This window comes from Motacilla alba, chromosome 11 (assembly GCF_015832195.1).
Source record: "Motacilla alba alba isolate MOTALB_02 chromosome 11, Motacilla_alba_V1.0_pri, whole genome shotgun sequence".
NCBI classification, from domain to species: Eukaryota; Metazoa; Chordata; class Aves; order Passeriformes; family Motacillidae; genus Motacilla; species Motacilla alba.
The window spans coordinates 2,774,848-2,795,172 of NC_052026.1; the positions used below are offsets into that span (position 1 = coordinate 2,774,848).

The window sequence follows — 20,325 nt, forward strand, 5'->3', positions numbered from 1 at the left end:
ACACTGTGACTTGCTGCAGTGAAGGTAGCAAGTCCAGCCTGGATGATCAGTCATGCTTTATTTTTGAAATCAGATCTACAAACTGATATTCATAGTAGAGTCTAAATAAAGTTGCTCTGATTATTTCTGAGCTCCAAGAGCTCCTCTAAGAGTGCTCATGATGCTTTTGGCTTATGTTTGAGTTTCAACTCCACTTCTGCAATTTGTTAGCAATGAACTCAAGGTTGTGTGGGATATTGTGGTTCTGTGCTTATTACAAGCAAAGAGCATGTTGTTTTTACTTCATCAGAAATAAGTTCTAGACACCTTATAGAAGGAGTCCTAAGGCTTCCCCTAGCTGCTTCTCAAAAATGTTTAGCTGCAAATTAAAGTCAGAAGGTGTCTATTAAAGAGAACTAGAGCTTGGCTGTAGCATTCCTGTGTGGGTTCTGGAGACCTGAGGCTGATTCTGCTGCACCAGGCTTCAGGAGATGCTCCTGAGCTGTTCTCCAGTTCCTGATGTGACCAGTTAAAGAACCACATTTATTCTACTGTTGTGTAATGTGTTACAGAGCAAGGCAGGGCAGGAACCTGCTGTCCAAAAACCCCAGCAAAACCTGAGCACCAGCACTTTGAAACAACTGATACTAAAGCATGGTGATCTGTTTATACCATGAAAATGTTGTATTTGTCAGTAAATGTAACTGCTTCTCTTCTGCTAACCCTAAGGGCCTAATTTTAAGCTGTTTGAGCTTCTTGGCCTCTGCTCTAAGGCATCATTAATACAGCTACTTGGAGCAGTTGCTATAAGATGGGGAAGATGTGTTTCCTTTTCAAAAGTATTTTGAGTTTTTTACAGTTGAAAACTTAAATAGGTGAGGAAAGACTTTTGGTCACTTATCAAAAAACCTGGGGAAGTACTTCAGATGGAATCAGTTCCAAATACTGAGCATTTGTTGGGTCCAAATTATAATGTAACTTAGGGTTAGTTTTCTTCAGTTGTGATTGTTCATTCTGACCTAAAGCAAGCTCTGGTACCTTGTAGCAAAACCACACACTTTGTGTAATTACCTCTTAAATTTGGTGCCATGACTAATAATTATTAATAACACCCCACAAAAGTGCAAAGAGCAGGTATGAGACCTAACTATTTTGTGGTTATTTATGATTGTGTTTTCATAGTAGTGTTTAATAAAGATAACTTATTTCAGAGATTAATATTTTGTATGGATATCCTTTGCTTTGAAAAATGAAAAATAAATGCTAGGAGGAGATGACTAACCACTTAAAAAGATGGTTATTCATTTATTGGCTTTAAGATGTAATCAGAACAATAATTCCTACTTAATATAAATGTTTGGTGAAGCACTTGCCAATCTCTTTGATGTGTTCTGGATTTGTGACATCTAAATTTGGCTTCTTTTAGTTGTCTTTCTCATGATACAGTCTGTCACTTCAGATTTAAATCTACATGATAAAACCTCTTAAGAACAGTGAAGTCAGGGAAGTTATATTGCACAAATCTATTGCACTAATCAAAATCTAAATTTATTGTTATGCTACACCTTTACTGTCCATATTTTTTCCCAGGTCTTTGATGTTATTGCCAAAAGGGTAATATTTTTGGTGATAAATAAACCACTGGTGTCTGGTCCATGCAGTTGAAGGCAGTGATCAATAACTCTCAGGTGCCAGATGTGATGAGGCCAAAATCTCACTGGTGCCCAAGCACAGAGGGAATAGCAGAGACAGATTCATTCTCTAATTACAATTGTGTATGTTGGTTTTCATGGTGCTCTTTTCTCTTCCACTTGTGGCACCATGATTTTCCAGGCTTGAGCCTGGCCTGTGTTTTATCCAGTCCTACCACACAGTGAAATCCATTGTGAGCTATTCTTTATTTTCTTTTCCAAATGCTACTAGCAACACAATAAAATGGCTTTCATCTTCCTTGTGTAATACTGTATAGTTTTACCATTCTGCCTTCTCCTCTGTCTCTGCTTCAAGACCTAATTTTGGTTTGCCTCTGGTGTTTTGCTCTGGTTTGAGACTCAACTACAGCTGAAGTATTTTTTAATAAAAATGATAACTTCAAGTCTGCATCTGCAACTCATCCCTTACAGGGCTTCTGTGCACAGAGTGCTCTTGTTTGCTTCATCCAAACAGATTTGTGAAATTTGCTCTGCAATGGATGTTACGGCATTTAAGGAACATCTGTGTCAAGTGTCCTATCCACATAAGCCCCAATCTTAGGTCTTTTCTCAGAGACAGCAATGTGCACTTAATTGCAGAATGATTAATAGAGTAGTACTCACAATTCTGATAAACATGAAAAACATTGAGCTGGAAGAAGATTTTCCCAAAAATACTGGACAGAAAATCAAGATAGTTATTTTCCTTTTTTTTTTCTTTTTTTAAAATTTAAACTTAACTCAGCTTGTACAGTATAAAAGACGTGCCTATGTCTGATCCTAACTTACTCTAGTGTCCAGTTGTTTGCCTCTTTGAATTAAATTACTCAGTAAAGAAGTTTAGCTAAAGATTGCTACCATAATAAATTATGGTTTTACATCTATTAAAAATATAGATGTAGTATACACATCTGGAATACTGTTAAAATATATAAACCTCTATAATAAAAGCATTTTCTACAAAAATTAAGGCCTAATTAGAACAGATTTTATATGTGTGTCTGTTTTAACTGTGTGCTATAAATCCTTTTTCTAACAGAAACTTACAATTGCATTTGGAAAAATGCCTTCAAAAGCTCCATCTAAGCTACACACAATGTCTCATTTTAATACAGATGGAATTAATGAGGCCAAGTAAGGAAGGCTTAGCAAAGCAGCAGCACATCTTAAATTGTACATCAGGAAAGAAGCCAGCCTGTGCAGTGAATCTAAACAATCTGATCCCTCTGAGTCCCAGCGAGGCTGCAAGTGTGTGGTGTCACTACCCACACATGGCAAACTCTGCCTGTGGGTGTGGGGGTAAATGATCATGGCCAGCCCTTGGCAGACAGGTTTGGTGCTGATTTCCTTTGCACTGGGGGAAATGATGGAATGTTTCTGGGGCAGTAGTTAAGTTCTGGAGCTCTAAGTAGTTAATCTTGGCTCTTTGAGTAAAGAGCTTCTTTCCTCCCCCCTATTTTTGGAAGACATCAGAAGTTTGCCAAGCTGCTGAGGTTTGGGGTTTTTTAGCCTCTTTGAGCTTTCTTTCATGTCTGAGTTCCTTTGTAACTCAGGTAACACATTTGTCCTGAATTCTGAGCTTTTTGTTTAAATCCTACCATTGTCAAGCATACAAGTTCTAACAGTTTAAATATTATTTGAGGAATTTTTAACTCGGACTGATGGCTTATTCTTAAGCAGTTGTTGTGATGAAGTAGAACACTTCCCAAAAAGAGAGCCTCATTTTCCCCTCTCCTGTGCTGGTGTTGTGCTAACACACCATTACCTTCCATTGGTTTTGCACTTTTTTGTCCAAGCCAGCTTCAGAGATGCAGACATTGGATCTAGGAGAAACTGTGGGTGTCATTTCCAAAGCAGGGAATCTGGGGTTCCTCTGTCCCACAGGCAGCATGCAATGCACCCTTGTGCTGCTGCATTCGTGTCATGGGCTGCTTGGGATGGTAGCAGCTTGTGTGCGCTTCACTTGATTAAAACACGATTACTCTGGCTTTTTGTAACTGAAATGACTTTCCATCTTAATGAAGCAAGGGAGTCTCTGGACAGAAGTACTGTACGCAGGGAAAGCAATGCAATTCTGAAGGGCATAGCCTGGAAATAATTAAAAACATTCAGTTCATCCATCAGTTTGAACAAGAAAAAATTACAAATCGGGGAGCCAAAGCAGAGATCAGTACACACATTAAGTGACTTTTAATATTTGCCTCTTGAGGACTTTCGTACTGTCAAAGAAGTTGGAATTCCCAGTTGATTTATGCACCAGTAGCTGATCCCTGTGCTGGAGCCAGCAAACCTGCACAGAGCTGTTCTGAAGCACAGTCCTGCCATGGTGTCACTGCTTCCCTCCTGATCCCTCGTTAGCTCCCTTGCAGCCAAGGTGCTGTGTCCCTCTTGGCAGCTTAATTTAAGCCACCTTCACACATGGCTGGCCTTCCTTTTCCAGGAGGGAAATCTTGGAGTGAAGATCAGGTGTGCAGCTGGGTACCCACTGTTTGGAGATACAGCTCCCACCTGAGGATGGTGTTCATGCCCACACAGCGTTTCTCAGACAAAATACCCAGACTATCTTCCTGCTGTTGTTTCCCCCTGTCTTGTTTGACACTGACCAAACGCCAGGCACCCACAAAAGTCACTCATGCTCCCCTGCCACAGCTGGGGAGAGGAGAGGGGAAAAAAAATAACTGAAAGGTTCATGAGTTGATATTAGGAGGGGAGAAAACCCTCCAAGTTTAGAGATGCAAAGTGAATTTTATTACCAACAAAGTCAGAGGAGGATTATGAGAATTAAAACAAGCCCTTAAAACACCCTTTTCTTCCCCCAACTCCTCCCCACTTCCCACCAACAGCTCAGGGAGACAGGGCAGAGGGTTTGGTCAGTTCATCACCTGAGATTTCCACTGCTCAGGGAGAGGAGTCCTTCTCCTGTGAGGCCATGGAGCTCTTCCCATGGGAGACATTTCTCCATGAACTTCTCCAGCTTGGCTCCACTCTCATGAGCAGCAGCTCTCTGACCTGCTGCAACCTGAGTCCCTCCCAGGGGCACACAGCCCTCCCAAACCTGCTGTGCACGGGTCTCTCTTTGCAGGGGTGCAGTGCTGCAAGGACAGGCTGCTCCAGCCTGGCAGCAGGGCCCCCTCTGTCCCCTGGGTCTCCCACAGGGTCACAGCCTCCTCCAGGGATGCACCTGCTCTGGTGTGGGCACCTCCTGCAGGGGCTGGGGGTGGATCTCTGCATCCCCTGTGGATCCCCACAGGCTGGGGGTGGATCTCTGCATCCCCTATGGATCCCCACTGGCTGGGGGTGGATCTCTGCATCCCCTATGGATCCCCACAGGCTGGGGGTGGATCTCTGCATCCCCTATGGATCCCCACAGGCTGGGGGTGGATCTCTGCATCCCCCGTGGATCCCCACAGGCTGGGGGTGGATCTCTGCATCCCCCGTGGATCCCCACAGGCTGGGGGTGGATCTCTGCATCCCCTATGGATCCCCACAGGCTGGGGGTGGATCTCTGCATCCCCTATGGATCCCCACAGGCTGGGGGTGGATCTCTGCATCCCCTATGGATCCCCACAGGCTGGGGGTGGATCTCTGCATCCCCCGTGGATCCCCACAGGCTGGGGGTGGATCTCTGCATCCCCCGTGGATCCCCACTGGCTGGGGGTGGATCTCTGCATCCCCCGTGGATCCCCACAGGCTGGGGGTGGATCTCTGCATCCCCCATGGATCCCCACTGGCTGGGGGTGGATCTCTGCATCCCCCGTGCATCCCCAGGGGCCGTGGGTGGATCTCTGCATCCCCCGTGCATCCCCAGGGGCCGTGGGTGGATCTCTGCATCCCCCGTGGATCCCCACAGGCTGGGGGGGATCTCTGCATCCCCATGGATCCCCGTGGGCTGCAGGGTCACAGCTGCCTCACCATGATCATCACCAGGGTGTGCAGAGGAATCCCAGCTCTGGTGCCTGGAGCACATCCTGCCCTTCCTTTCCCACTGACCTTGGTGTTTCCCGGTTGTTTTCCTCACATGTTCTCACCCCCTCCTCTTCTCTAGCTGGAATTAAAAGTGCCCCCCTTAGTTTTGATTTTCTTTTTACTCATGTTTTCCCAGAGGCGCTACCATCATCTCTCATTGCCCTTGGCCAGCAGCAGGTCCATCTCCAGAGCCATCAGGGGCTGGCTCTGCTGGACATGGTGGGAGCTTCCAGCAGCTTCTCACTGAAGTCACCTCAGTGCCCCCCCTGCTACCAAGAGCCAGGCCATGCAAAACCAGCACAGCCCCCCATAAAGGCTTTGTACCTGCTGCCTGTTTGCTGTACATATTTTTCTGTTGTGTACTAGTCAGAAATATCTTGAAGCTACTGTTTATTTTTTATTATTCTAAAAACAGCCTCATGGGAGAAATAATTGTTTTGATATGGGTTGCCTCACAAATTTTTTGTTTGTCAAAGTGAAAGCAGACAAGAAACAGAAACAGAAACAATAGCATTTTAAAGGAATAAATTCCTTTTGAATCAAAACACAAATAAGGTGTTGCTGTGTCATTCTGGTAAGTCCCACTACCCACACAGCTGACGTTGGTAGCTGAGTATTGTCTGAATCTGTGGTGTTACTTACCAGAAAATGATACATTTGCATCCAGAGTTTGCAATGGGGCTGTGAACTGCCCTCTGCTCTGCTGCTGGGATTGGAAGCTGACTGAGGAAAAGATTCTTTCATTAAGTGGGATTTGGAAACCCTGATACTTCTTTGACTTGCAACATACTAAGAGAACAGATGTATGAACTCTACGAGAAAAACACATAATATTTTGCTTTTTCAGAATGGTCTTATATTCTACTATAAACTGAATCCATCTTCTTGACTAAGTAACGATGGAACTCAGGCTTGCTCTGTTTCCATGCTACCCAATAAAGGAAGGGGCATGGCACATTTATACTGGAGGCTTAATTGAAAGACTAGGAGGAGCTGTTTGTGAATTCATTATGAGGAAGGTGCAACTACTTGTTTGCTTTTTCTTCTTTGCTATCTAGCCATACTAATTGGAACTTGCCATTTTCTGACTTAATTTATATTCGATAAGAATTCTATAAAGAAAAAGAAAAGTCAGGTCTGTGTTATTGCATTCCCCATTCCTTCTTTGGACCTATCCCTGGGAATACTGTTAATTAACATCATTAGCTTTCAGGCACTGTCAGCAGTTCCTTGCAATTTCTATTTAATACCTTTCAGTTATTCTTCATTCTCATATTTAATATTTGCATATTGCCTTCGTAGCATGACTTTGGCAAGGACATTACACTTTCCCAGATTTATTAAAAAGTAAAAGCTAAAGTTTAAAATCTAGCACTGCATTTATATTTAGTAGCCTGTAGAACTATTCAGGTAACCAGAAGAATTTCAATGAATTTTAAGCAACCACTTCATGTAATTTGACTTCACGTAGCTCGTTAGAAGAGCTCATCCAGAACCCAGAAATGTTTCAAGACATTGTGCAAGTTCAACACGAAAGCTTCACTGGTCTTTCTATTGGAGGGGAGACAAAGTAATACAGATGGAATTTTGGACTCCTTTCATGTCACTCTGCAGAGATGTTTTTTTGGGAAAGAAAGCACAAATGGAAAGAGAGAAGGCTGCAGGCAAAATTGAAAAAGTAGATCTACACAGGCATGCCTCTGAGTGCTGAAGCTCTGTGCTTTGATAGATTGACTGTAGATCAAAAAGCACAGATGTGTATCCAAATGGTGCATATTATTATGTTACAGTCAATTAACTGGAACGGATAGAGTTTCCCTTTCTCCTGTTCTCATAGGTGATTATTGACAAGTCTTCTTAGTATAAGAGATCAATACGGAACATTAAAAAAAAAAAAAGGTTAACACCTGCAACAGCTGCAAAACTTGGTGCAGAAAGGGTGATAATTGGACAGACTTGGATTCATGCCCTGTGAGAAAGAAGCACTTCTTGGGAATCTCAATGTAAGGGGTTGAGCTCTTTGCCAGGCCCTTTATTCCTGAGCACTTGAAGGGCAGCGGGGCTTTGCTGTTTGTCATTTCTCACTGGCTCTACTCTCCTTTGTGGAAGGCTTTCTGTTTCTTGTTAAGGAGCTCACTCCCACTCCTTCAGCCAGATTTTCATGACTGATGGGTCGAACAACATGGGTGCATGAGAACAATGTCCTGAATTGACTTTCCTATCAGTAGGACTGAGGGAGAAATGATTCTGCTCGAAAACTCAGTGCTGACTGCTTCCAGGATTCAGGTGGCATTAGATGGTACCTAGGACTTGAGCTGAGGTGCAACCCAGCGAGGAGGAGTCAAAGTGCTAGTGTTGGGTTTTAGTAAGCTCGACACTTTTTAAAGGTATGGGGAGGCCATTTAAAAATGTTCTAAAACTTTTGGAATTCACAATTTCTCCAACAGTAAAGTGGCAGTTTGATGTTCATGTTTTCTCCTTGGCCATGCAAAGCTCAATGAAAATTGGTAGTGGAACAACTGGAGAGTCTGAAATGGGAATGCCTCACTGAGGACACCTAATGCTTCATGTGGTGTGTGCCTGAGAGGTTCAGGTGCTTCCAGGACATAAGGATTGATCTAAACAAAGCTTTATATCATGTGAACATTGAAAGACAATTTGGTGGCAGTGGGATTTGGAGGACATTTGCTCTGTGAACTTCAGCCCACAGCTCTTACCACTACAAACTGGATATCCCAGACTCTGATGCATTTGCAGCTTGGTTCTGGCATTGGACGGAAGCCTGTGGTGCTTCTCTCCCTGTGCACTTCCCAACACTGCTCTTGCCTCCAATTCTACCCCCACCTGGCTGCCAATGCCCCAGAGTCAGGGAGCACAGGGAGCTGCTGCTGCAGGAGATAGCTTTCACCTACCCGTGTGGCTCATCTCCTCACTCTCCTGCTCCCTGCCTCTGCCAGGTCACTGCACTTCCACCCCTCCTCTGCACAGCTCAGAACTTGGATCTGGCAGAGAAGTAAAGGAGGTGCTGCAGCAGTGGTGTGGCAGGGCACCTCAGGAATGTGTAGAGAGAGAACCAGCCCTCTGTGAGGATTGGTGACTGTTCTGTTCATCTGCACACCTGGGTGAGCTACACTGCTCTTCCAGAGAGGTCACACCTGCTCTGGCAGGGAGAATAGACAGGTGTTCCCGCTTGGCCACTCTTCCCTGTTTCCTTCCCAGGAAGCCTGGCATGCAGGAGGCAGAGGGCTCTGGCGTAGCTGCCTCTCTCAGTCAGTCTGAACTATCAGTGGTGCCTGAAGTGAGATCCCTTCAGCCATTGCCACTTTATGGGCACATCTGCATTTTTCATTCACATGTAACAGACTTGCTGATTTTTCTAGTACCCCAGTGTAGAATGTTGTATCAGGCCAAGGAGGGGCTGTATGAATTGAGAGATGGATTGTTTGCATATACCCTGACAGCCTAAATTTGGGATACAGTTGCTATGACAATTGAGTCATCTGATTTTGTAAGTCAGTGCATACAAACAGTGAGTAGCCAATTGATTGCTGAATATGGTTAGCTAGGAATGGAACTTTTATTTAGCTGATGAAAGTGTGTGAATGTGTCTGATTTCACTGATCCCTTTTCTATGACAATTGTTCAGAGCATTTCAATATAACCATGGCTCACTCAGTAGCTTGCATACATTTATACATGATCCATTCTCTCTGTTATGCATTGGCTGAAGGATCTCTGACACAGTCTGCCCCTCTGTCTCAGTCTTCAGAGGCAGCCCTCTGCCTGGTGGAGCTCTTTCCTGGCAGTGAAGCCTGGCTGGGTGTGTGTGAGTTACACAGTGCAATTCAAGCTGATCCCTTGTTTGGCTGCCTCTGCCTGGTGCTGCTTTAACCCCAGCACTGAAGAAGAGTGAGTCTCTACAGGCCTTTGCTGACCTGGCTGTTTGCTCAACCTGAGATGCAACCCTTCTGTTTCAGATGCGCTACACTCCGTCTCGTGTTTTTGTTGCTTACAGATCACACTCTACGTGTAAACATTTGACAATCTCATTTGGTGATCTTCTCATGGCCTTAGAGTTGATCCATTGGGCAAAAAAGGAAAAAAAATGGTTTTACTCAAATGACTGAGTTCCCAAAGTTTTATTACTCATTATTCAGAAATAAAATATTTAAAACCTTTGCACTCCACTGTCTGAAAACTTGCTACTCTGAGAACTGGAATTGGAAGCATGGGTTTAAAACTCCCTTTGTTGTAGCATTAGAACAGCTTCTGCTCAGGCAATAGTTATCTGTGATTGTATGGCATTGTCTTTTCAAATATGAAAATTTGGCATTTACTTCAGTGGGTACTGGATCAGCTCCTCCATGAGCAAGCAGCAACACAGGATGGATTTTTACAAGTGGTGGTAAACTGCTCTCCTAATCTGTTTACTCAATGCTGCCTTTTCTCACTGCACTTTTCCCTGAAAGGATTGGGAAGTTAGTGCTGCTCCTCTGAAACCAGTTGAAAACTACTATGGGCTTGCAAAAAGTAAGTTTCTTTCAGTTAAATTTTATTTAAGAAAAAAAAAATTGGATAAACTTGTCAGTCACATTTTTTACCTCTGCAAGAACTATAAGAGAAAATAAGTATGTGTTAAAACCACATGGAGTAAAGTTTTGGTCTCATTTTTCATTTCTTTGTGTCTCTGCCTCAAGAAAAACCTAAAACCATCAGGAACAGGCATGGAAAGGAACACCACTACTTCACATAATCTCACTTTTTCCCAGTCTTCTGTCTTTGCCTAAAAAGGGACACCATTTACAAAAATGTCATAAATCTCTGTAGAAAAAGATTTAATTATCCAAAAAGTGAATATGTCAAAAACGTAAGGACAAAGAAATAAAAATGTTTTGCACCATTCTTTAGAATGAATTTAAATGTCTGTCTCTGTTTCCTCATGCAAATCCAGCTTTGCTGCTTTTTACCCCTTTTAAATTTTCTTTTTCTTCTGAAGGCAACAAGGGCCTTCTGGCAGGAATTGGGTTTATGCTTTTCATGAAATCTTGGATTCTCTTTCCAAAGATGCTCTAAACTTTCTTTGTGGAGATTAAATGAACTAAATGAACTAAAACTTGCAGAGGCACATCGCATGCAATTTCAGATAGCTTTTCTATACTTTTTTCTATTCAGAACATGAAGATTCCACTTTGAGAAAATGCACAGTAGCATGGCCTCAAATCCCTCCCCATAACTTCTTGTGTTTGCTTGCACAAAAATGAAATTCTTCAGGGTGTATTCCTCAGAGAATCTCTCAAGCCAATTTTACCCAGAGGAACTTGAGAAATGCACATTTTCACTTGTATGCTTTGTATGAGGTGCAGGGCTGGTAATCTTATGAAAAGAATATGTTACATTAATAAAATGAAATAATTAAAATTACAGTAAGCTTAAGCTGGTCTCAATCCAGTACCTCTTAAACAGAGCTATGGATTCAAATTTTTCTTGTAAACAAATGAGATTCCAGCCTCTTACTTGACATAATTTTCCTTTCTTTTTCCCCATTAAGGAAGGTGGAAATTGCCAATCTGTTGACAGCAAGTGCTGGAAGAAGCAATGTGAGTGATTTCCTTGGTGACTGTCAGACACTTCAGGCCAGGCTTTCAAACTACATTTGTAATAAAAGGAATACACTGTGGGAAAGACAGGCAGTGTGGTCTTTGGCAAGCTTGTTTCTTGCTGGTGTGCTGAACCCAGCTGCCAGCCTAGTGCTGCTGGATTAGCTTGGGGAGCTTGCTGGAAGGCTGAATGATTCATTGTGTGTTTTATTTTTACAGAGAAGCTATAATATCCTAAAAGTTTGGATCCAGAACCTCTGGCATAAAGTCTGAATATATTTTTGCAACACTGCATCCTCAAGAGATCTTCTCTGTAGTGCCTAATTTTGTATTTCATAATGGTGTATTTTAATAAAAAAAACCATTTTGTCAAATCACAAGTCAGCAGATATTGTCTTGAAGTGAATTAATGGAAGAAAAATTCTGAAGCGATCTGCTGTTAGTAAATGGCTATGTGTGGGTCAGGCAATTTCAGAGCTTGTTACTGTGCTTATTTTGGCTGGGATAGAATTTCTCCAAGGTGGCTACTATGGGGCTGTATTTTGCGTTTGTGCTGGAGTCAGTGTTGAGATACAGGGATGATTTTGTTACTGCTGGGCAGGGCTGACACAAAGTCAAGGCCTTTGATGTTCCTTGCTCTCAAATGGAGTAGGCTGGGGATGCACCGGAATTTGGGAGGGGACACCGCTGACCCCAAGTGACCCAATATTCCAGTGTGTGCCATTCCATTGTGTACAGCTGTGGGAACAGGAGGAAGAGGGGGGATGATGGTGGCTGAGCAACCACTGACACCTGGTTGGGGCTCTGCTGAGCTTTCGGCTGCCCTTGGGAAGCAGGGAATGAAATCCTCACTCTGCTTTGCTTTGTGTGCGTGTGTAGCTTGGCTTTGCCTGTGTCTTGTGTTCAGGCAATTTAAGAGGCAGGCATTCTGCAATGAGTCGCCTTCCCTGATAGCTTTAACTGATCCCTTTCCACCAATTAGGAGAAATGAAATACAAAAATCTGTAAGTGAAAAAAATAACAGTTTACTAACAGGAGAAACAGCATCCGGCAAAAATAACAGTGAATGATCACTAGATAGAAAATGGCCAAGGCTCACTAACTCCCCGGGGACACCGCCCAGCCCACAGGGGTGGGGTATGCCCCATCCCCATGAGGGCGGCTCGGAGGCAGACGGCAATGGCCTCAGCCCCGTCCCCGACCCCTCCGGGCCCGGCTCCGGGCGCCATGGGGCCGCGCCCCGGCGGCAGGGCTGGGGCAGGGCTGGAGCCCAGACAGGGGTAAGGATTGAACCTTCGAGGCGAAATCCGCCAGGGGCTGCGCCTTCCCCCGGCGGGGGATGGCAGACACGGCAGGGGCCGGCAGGGGATGGCAGACACGGCAGGGGCCGGGGCCGCTCCGGCCGTGGGGCCGCCCTCAGCGGCGGGGCCGGGCCGGGCCGCTCCGCTCCCCGCGGTCAGGCACACAGCGCCCGAACTCGCCCGGGCACGGCGGGACCGAGAGACGTTCCCTCCGGGAAAACCAACGGAGAACCCAAAAGGGAAGCGTTCAGCCATGCTGCCTCAGCTGTGCGTCAGGAACCCAGGGGGAAGGAACAGCCCAAGGGGCAGGAAAGCCCCAGGGGAGAGAAGCCAAAGGGCCCTGCCCGTGTCCAAGTCCACGGGGCCAGGGTGGCTCTGCTCAGGAGACCCCCAGCTTTTCCACGGATCCCAGCATCCCCGATCCCATTTCCAGCCGTGGCTCTGAAGACTCAGGAACAGCTTTGGGCACAGATAGATGTGGAGTACAGTGACGTTTTGTGTTACCCAGGGCAGCCTGCTAAAGTGACTTTGTCTCAACCACGAGTTTTCTCACTTCTACTCTTCGGATTCTCGCCCAGCCCTGTGGGAAGGGGGCAGGGAAGCGAGTGGCTGCGGTGCTTAATTACTGGCTGAGGTTAAAGCCTTGCCAGTTAATTAATGTAGACAATATCACTCTGTGTTTGCTGATTGTATTTTAAATGGACTTAATTTTCCAGAGTTTTCAGCATGGGAGGTTTCAGAGCCCATGTAACATAAAGTTATGAGCTTGGCAGGCTCGGCTTGGTCTGGAGGCTGGGGCTCATCACTGCCTCTGTGCCTCTGTCTGCTCGCCTATAAAACAGGAGGAGTGCAGTGCCTCTGTGCTCATTAACCAAGAACAGGAGTGGTTAGTGCTCTGCAAACATTCTAAGGGTGCTCTCCTTAACTTATTAAATTGCAGTTACTTTTGAATTTGAAAATAAAAGCAGTACTTTTGAACAAAAAAGGTAACTTCTGCCCAAAAGGTTTTCCTGTCATGTTTTGTGTCACCTTACTTGTCTTGGAGTTTCTCCAAAATTCTGCCTGTGTTTATATGTTAATGTTGATGGACGTATTCTTGACACAAACATTTTCCCAATGCTCTTACTGTGCATGCTCCTTTGATAGCATAGATTTTCAAATATCATTTGCCAATTGTTTGGCCTCACATTCTATATCACCTGGAGTGCCACAGTAGAATAACTGATGTAGAGAATAGAAGTGTTCCTTGAGAAGCTTAGATTTGTGTATGTGAACCACTTCAATGACTTCCAGTTTAGGGCTTTGTAAGTTTTATTTGGTTCTGTAGAGCATCTCAGACAAATTTGGATGTGGATAGGATATGTGACTTATATAGAGTTTCACTATTTTTCTTTTTTAATACTACTTCCTGGTCATAATCTCAAAATCTGCGTAACCAACACTTTTTAACCGTGTTTCAGTAATTTTTAAATATGATTTCACCTTTGTCAGTAAAATAATACAAAGAAATCCCTGCCTGTTATGTTAATGTTGCAGAGATCTAAAACTAGCTGTAGTATCTGTACTTAAACCATCTCCTCTCTGAGTCCTCCAAAAGGAATGAGTCTGTTTTACTGCTTTGCACAAATTCCCCCTTGTTCTCAGGGTTCTCTTTCTTCTCTGTCAACACCCTGAAGGCATCACAGTAGCCAAAATGAATGTATGCAAACATCTTAAGAGAAGTGCCTATTAGGATTTCAAATGTTTTGAGTATTTTTCTGCCTTCCCTTAACTGTATGTGGCTTTGTTCAAGCAATAAAATTAGAAATAATTAGAAATCCAGATAGGGACTTTTGCCTTAAATCTACATAGGGACTGAGGAACCCTGATTCCCTTGTTATTGAATTAGAGAATTTTTGAACACTAAAATAAAGTAATATAAAAATGCTGGGTCAGGTAAAGAATACAGTTTGTATCAGCTGGTTTGTTTAAACTTCAATAAATATTTAATTATATTTATCTGTATTTAATGCCTTCTTTAACCAAATAAACATCCAGCTACTCATGACATGTAAAATGCTACTACTAGTTCAAAACTATTAAGAACTTTATAAGAAATACATCACCTATATTGACATTGAGAGAGAAATTATTTTATCCTATATTTTTATAAGAATACTGCTGATTTCATTCCAAGTAAGTGCTATATTAAATTAACTAAAAGTCTCTTTAGTGTTTTAGACAGCAAGTTACAGCACTGAGAACTCAAATCTTGCTAAACATAACTTAATAATAGCAGAAAATGTTTTAGTTGATTTTTAGTGTCCAAATTCAGAGGTTAAAACAGAGAAAGCACACTTATGGCAAAAACCAACATGGAAATTGTAATGTGTTTCTTCTTCCTTTCTGCAGCAGAAGCTGTTATTTTTAGTACACATGAAAAACTTCAGGTTTGCGATTTCATATTAAAAAAACAAAAGTATTCTTCTAGAACCCCATGCAGCTGATGGCTGAAAAGCTGATGTACTGAAAGCTGGACCAGAGAGGATTTTCTGGGGCTCAGTCGGGCTCAGCTGGTGCTGCCCCCGTCTCTCCCTGGGCTGCAGTGACCCCACCCAGCAGCAGGGGCAGGGAGATGTCAGCCTGTGTCGGGCTCGCAGCCCTTCTGCTCATGGCCCATCAGCTTTCCATTGATCTTTACAAGAATCGTTTTTGTTAGCAATGTCCTCTGCCATCACTGAGCCCAGCCATTAACCCAGCACTGCCCAGCACCCCCCCAGCCACTCCTTAACTCCATGCCTCTTAAAGACCTCCTGTAACTTTGCCAGCCTATAACTCTTTTAAAAAGCATGGCACCAGATAGATATTGAAAGGAAAATCCTGATCATGGCTCTACAAAACCAATAAAACCGCCTTTATGAGCTTTTATGAAATTTTTTATTGCTGAGAGGGTCTCAGTTTCAGCAGGCAGTGAACCACATTTAGAAACTAAAACCTGTTTCTCACACTCATCTCCAGAAGTCATTGCCTCTGTGCTTACAGCACTCCAGTCCTGAGAACACATTTATTTTCCTTTCTAAATTTCTGCACAGTAAAGTCAAAATACAAAATGTTTAACATATGTACCTACTCTAAGTGTTGCTAGCAAGTGAAGAGGTCAGTGATGGCTCCTGGAAAGGGAACAAGTTTCTTTGTTTTCAGTACTACAGTAGCTAAGACAGAAAACATTAATTTTCATTAATCACTTTGCTATTAATCTCTGTTTAATATCCATTTCAGATGTTCTAGATAAATCCTTAACCTTTCAGTTGTTCCCTGCTGTAATCCTCGATCACTGATGAATCTTGGCAGTGACAAATGGCACTGTTAGACCGTGCAACTACTGCTGTTCATGTTCTTCCTCTTAGAGGGAGGAGAAGGGAACAGGCCAGGGAAGACAGTTTGAAGTCTGATGCTCGTAAATGGCATCCTTCTTTTCCTCACTTTCCTCAAGCTGACTGCAAAAAACCAGAAGTTGCCCTCTTAAAATATAATAATAAAATCAGTATGTTGAATGATAGAGACCCTTTGCTTGTCTCGGTAGGAAGTTAAGCCATGTTAGATATCAATTAGTCATTCACAGCTCTGATCCTCTCAATGGGTAAATGGGAAGCTTGTTTGATTTACTTTGAAATTTTTACAAAGTTCCCAGGAGGTTCAATAACAAACTTCTGCTTGCCAAGTTTAAAACATTAAGGTAGAATAAGTTACTTGGCAAACTTTAAAACAACATCCAAAATAAGGTACTTTGCAAACTCAAACTTAGCAAACTCAAACTTAGCCAACTTGAACGTATCCAGGCACAAGAAGGCACTCACTAAGGCATTGACTGGAATTTCCAGTCTGGTTTACTACACATTCTGAGAAGAAGTTAGGAAGAGAGAGAGAGAAAGAAAGGGACAGAAAGGAAAAGAGTAGAAAAGTCACCATCTGTGGATCCAGTGACAAAGTTTGACTGTTGCAATTTCAATGTGCAGTTGTTGAAATGGTGCTGAAAGTGGCCAAATCTTGATCCATGGGGGCTGGGGGAAGCCCATGAAACACAAAGTTCTCTGGGTTAATACAGGTTCAGGTTTGGGTGAATGCCCAGCACCTCCCCTGGAGGGAGTTTTACACTCTCTGTGTCGCACTGTGGATCCTGGGGCACTTTGGGGGGCTCTGATAGTTTTTGGCCCCTTCTAGGACGTGGCCCTGCCTCTCCCAGCAGTTGAGCCAGGCGTGGCCCATGTGAAGGGGTGAAAACCCCCAGCCCTCTGTGTCAGCATCCTGAGCCTTCCCCCGGGGAGTTTCCAGAGTTGCAAGGGAGGGCATTGCCCTGCTCCAAAGCCTGTCCCCCCTGGCAGCATCTGCTTCTGATCAGCCTCTTCCCCTCCCTGGCTCCCAGGGGGGCCGCTTCAGGGCTGGGTGTTCACCCCCTGCCCTGGGCCCACGGCCACCAAAGCCCCCACGGCCACCAAAGCCCCCACGGCCACCAAAGCCCCCACGGCCACCAAAGCCCCTGCTGTTTTTGCCAATGGCCGGTGGTTTGAGCCATCGACTCAGGACATTTCGGTCCCTCACAGCCTTACAGATCACTTAGCTCCCCCAATACAGCCTGTAAAATTCTGGAATAGCTGGATTGTTTCCTCAGGAACTGCCACGTGTCACTGAGATTCCTTGCAGTGAGTTTTTTTGGATTCTTGCAATAAGTGGTTTGATAACGCAGGCAGGACAATGAGAAAGTGATGTGCACCTCACAGTGTGGCATTCACATTCTTTGGAAAAATCCCTTTGCCCAGGATTTTTCTCCTGAGAAGCTGAGAAGCCTCAGAGAAAAAGGAAAACAATAATGATCTCATTTGCTTCTCCTGTGCTGTGCTCATGTGCAATGTGTTTGGGGATTGTTACCCACAGGTGATTGTTCCATTGCATTCTGCTGGGAGTTGTTTCACTCTTGGGCCAATCAGGGCCAGGCTGTGTCAGACTCTGGAGAGAGTCACGAGTTTTCATTATTAGCTTTTTAGCATTCAGTAAGTATCCTTTCTGTATTCTTTAGTATAGTTTAGTATAGTATTCTTTAATATAATATAGTATCATAAAGTAATAAATTGGCCTTCTGAGAACATGGAGTCAGATGCAGCATTCCTGCCTTCGTTGGGACATTCCCAGCAAATACAATAAATATTACAGCAACCACAAATTCCAGGAATCTGCTCCTTTTTGCCACATAGGTCTGGGACCTTTAAAAAAGCTGCCATTGGAGCAGCTTTTTGGAGAGAAAACAATTCTCATAGTGAGAGTTAACAGATGTTATGTGAGTAGCTGAAATTGGACTGGAATTTGCTTGAACTCTGAAGCTTTTGGGTCTGCCCCAAATTTACCACCACCTGGTAGGAAGACTGGCAGACAGGTATAATAACTATACAAATTTATGAATAATGTTATTCCAGATGACAAGGTGCAGTTGTACAATTAATTAAAAAACAAAGCTCTCTTCCAAAGGACAAAGTAAACAATCATACGACTTTTTTTTTTCAGTTTAGATCCAGGTGAAAACAGGATTTTGATTCAAGCCGGGGGTGGAAGTTTTCATTAAATGAAAACACCAGATTAATTTAAGAAGTTCTCATTTTAGGAATATTCAGTTTCTCTTATAACGGTATTTTCTGGAATATATTTTTTATGACTTTCAGAAGTATCAATATGTTCCAAAAACCCCAAATCAAGCAATCCACCCACTCAGTCTATTACTGCAATATGAAGTGTTTTAATTTTTCTTGTGTGAAGAAAGCACTACAGGCAATTAAAAAATAAGCTAACATGTTAACTCCTATGTACTGTAAAAGTTTTGTAGCTAACAATATTATCAAACCATCCAGAAAGACCATAAAACTGTTAGATAGAAATATTTTTTGGAATGTTATCTGATAGGAAAACTTTTGTTTGGGATAGTGGGAGATACATTTAAAAAGCTGAGTTTCATGTAAAAAATATCCTTTGTCCCTTGTGTGCTGGGGAGAAGCTGTCCTGAGGAGATCTGAGCCAGCTGAGGACAGGGAGGGTTGAGCTCAGAGAGGGCTGAGCTGCCCCTGTCAGATCCAGGGCTCCCACCTGCAGGAGAGCAGCACAGCTGCCTCTTGCAAACTGCAGAAAACAGGATGCTTTGGGATGGATGTGAAAGTCGTTCAAGGAAAAGGCATGGTGGGACAGGGCAGAGAGCAGGCTCTGGCTCCTGGAGAGAGACCCTTCTGCAGCTCAGGGCATGCCTAAAGGAGCTGAGCTCATTCCTTGCCTTCCAGACCTGCCTCAGCCCCTAAACTTCCATGGAAGCACCAGCTCAGCCTTGTTCCAGGTTATTGGTTTAGTGGGAGTAATCTTTCTTAACAAGCTCTCAAGGGGGCCACAGAACTGTGTTAATATTAAGCAAAGAAATTCCCCATCACAATGTGGAATATAACAGTAAACATAATGCTTTAATAGAATGGTTTTGTTTGTCACAAAAAAAAAAAAAGTAATTCTGCAATGTTTCTTTGAACAACTGCAGTGTTTTTTGTGCTATTTGTTAAAATATTTAGATTAGATGCTCAAGTGAAAGCCTAAACACGCTGTCATCTTCAGACATACTCAGGCAATTAGAGTGCAGCTTATGTTATTGTTTTATAATTCAAGTCTTGTGAAGTAATAAATTAAGAAACTCATTAAATTTTCAATTGCTTTAATAGAAAAATTCAACTTATTAAATTCTTTGGTAAGGCCTAATAACAAAACATGGGAAATACATCTGGTTTTTTTTCTATCTCTGTTAAATCTTGTTGCCCAGATAACCTCTACCTTCAATAAAGTAAAAATAAAGCAATAGGAACATAAACTAAAAAATGCTGTGTCTTACATGGAGTTTAACCTTAATTCCCTTTGTCACATTTTAAAGAATCTCTGAAAAACTTCCATGACTGCCAACCTTCCCCATAAATAGCTGGAGGCCTCTCAGCAGCGCTGTGCTCTGAGCTTTGTTCTACCAGCATTGTCAAATAAAGACTGATAGCACTATTTTTGTTTGGCAATGCATGACACAATTTGATGCTATAAGTTGAGCTATTTTAAAAAGGGTGGTGTTAAAATTATCTCTGTTTTCACTGCACTGGAAATTGTAAGTGCATGTATTTAATGAAGCTTGCAATATGAAACTGCTCAGTGAGCTAAGTCTGTACTTGTAGAAATCACTTCATATCCATTAAAATCACAATGGCTGGATTCATGTTGAGGTGAACTTCCTCATTTCATGAAGCTTTCTCTATTTTCTGTACCTGCTAATGTTTAAAGCCCAAATTATTTGAAAATTAATGTAGTTACACACAAGGATATATATTTTTTCCACTCTGTGTTAGTATGTTCATGTTATGACAGCACAAGAACTACAGAAACTCTTCCTTCATCTTAATAGGTGTTGGTGGTTTAAATTATTCAGTGGTTATCTGAGCTAGTGCCAAACTGTCGTGAGACAGACAGAGAAATGACGTGAGGCTTGAGATGCTTTGCACATAGTACTCACTAACCTAGACAAGTATGTACAAAGAAATAAATATATTTGCCTAGAAATAGAAATAAATATATTTCAAATATTAGATATATAGTTGAAATAAATATATTTGTCGAGAAAATGAGGAGACTCTTGTAAAAGGGAATTTTTCTATGAACAGTAGACGAACAACCTTGCTGTTGCCTGCTGCCATTCCAAAGAGTGGGAAAGCTGTTTCCCATATCTGGTTCTACCTACCCAAATAATAACTATTAGCT

At 43.0% G+C, this 20,325-nt stretch overlaps 1 protein-coding gene across 4 annotated transcripts in view; it reads right to left on the reverse strand.

The window, feature by feature from the left end:
• The window catches only part of CHST8 (carbohydrate sulfotransferase 8), a 187,789-nt gene that overhangs the window by 5,436 nt on the left and 162,028 nt on the right, over nucleotides 1-20,325 (reverse strand). The window lies entirely within an intron of this gene.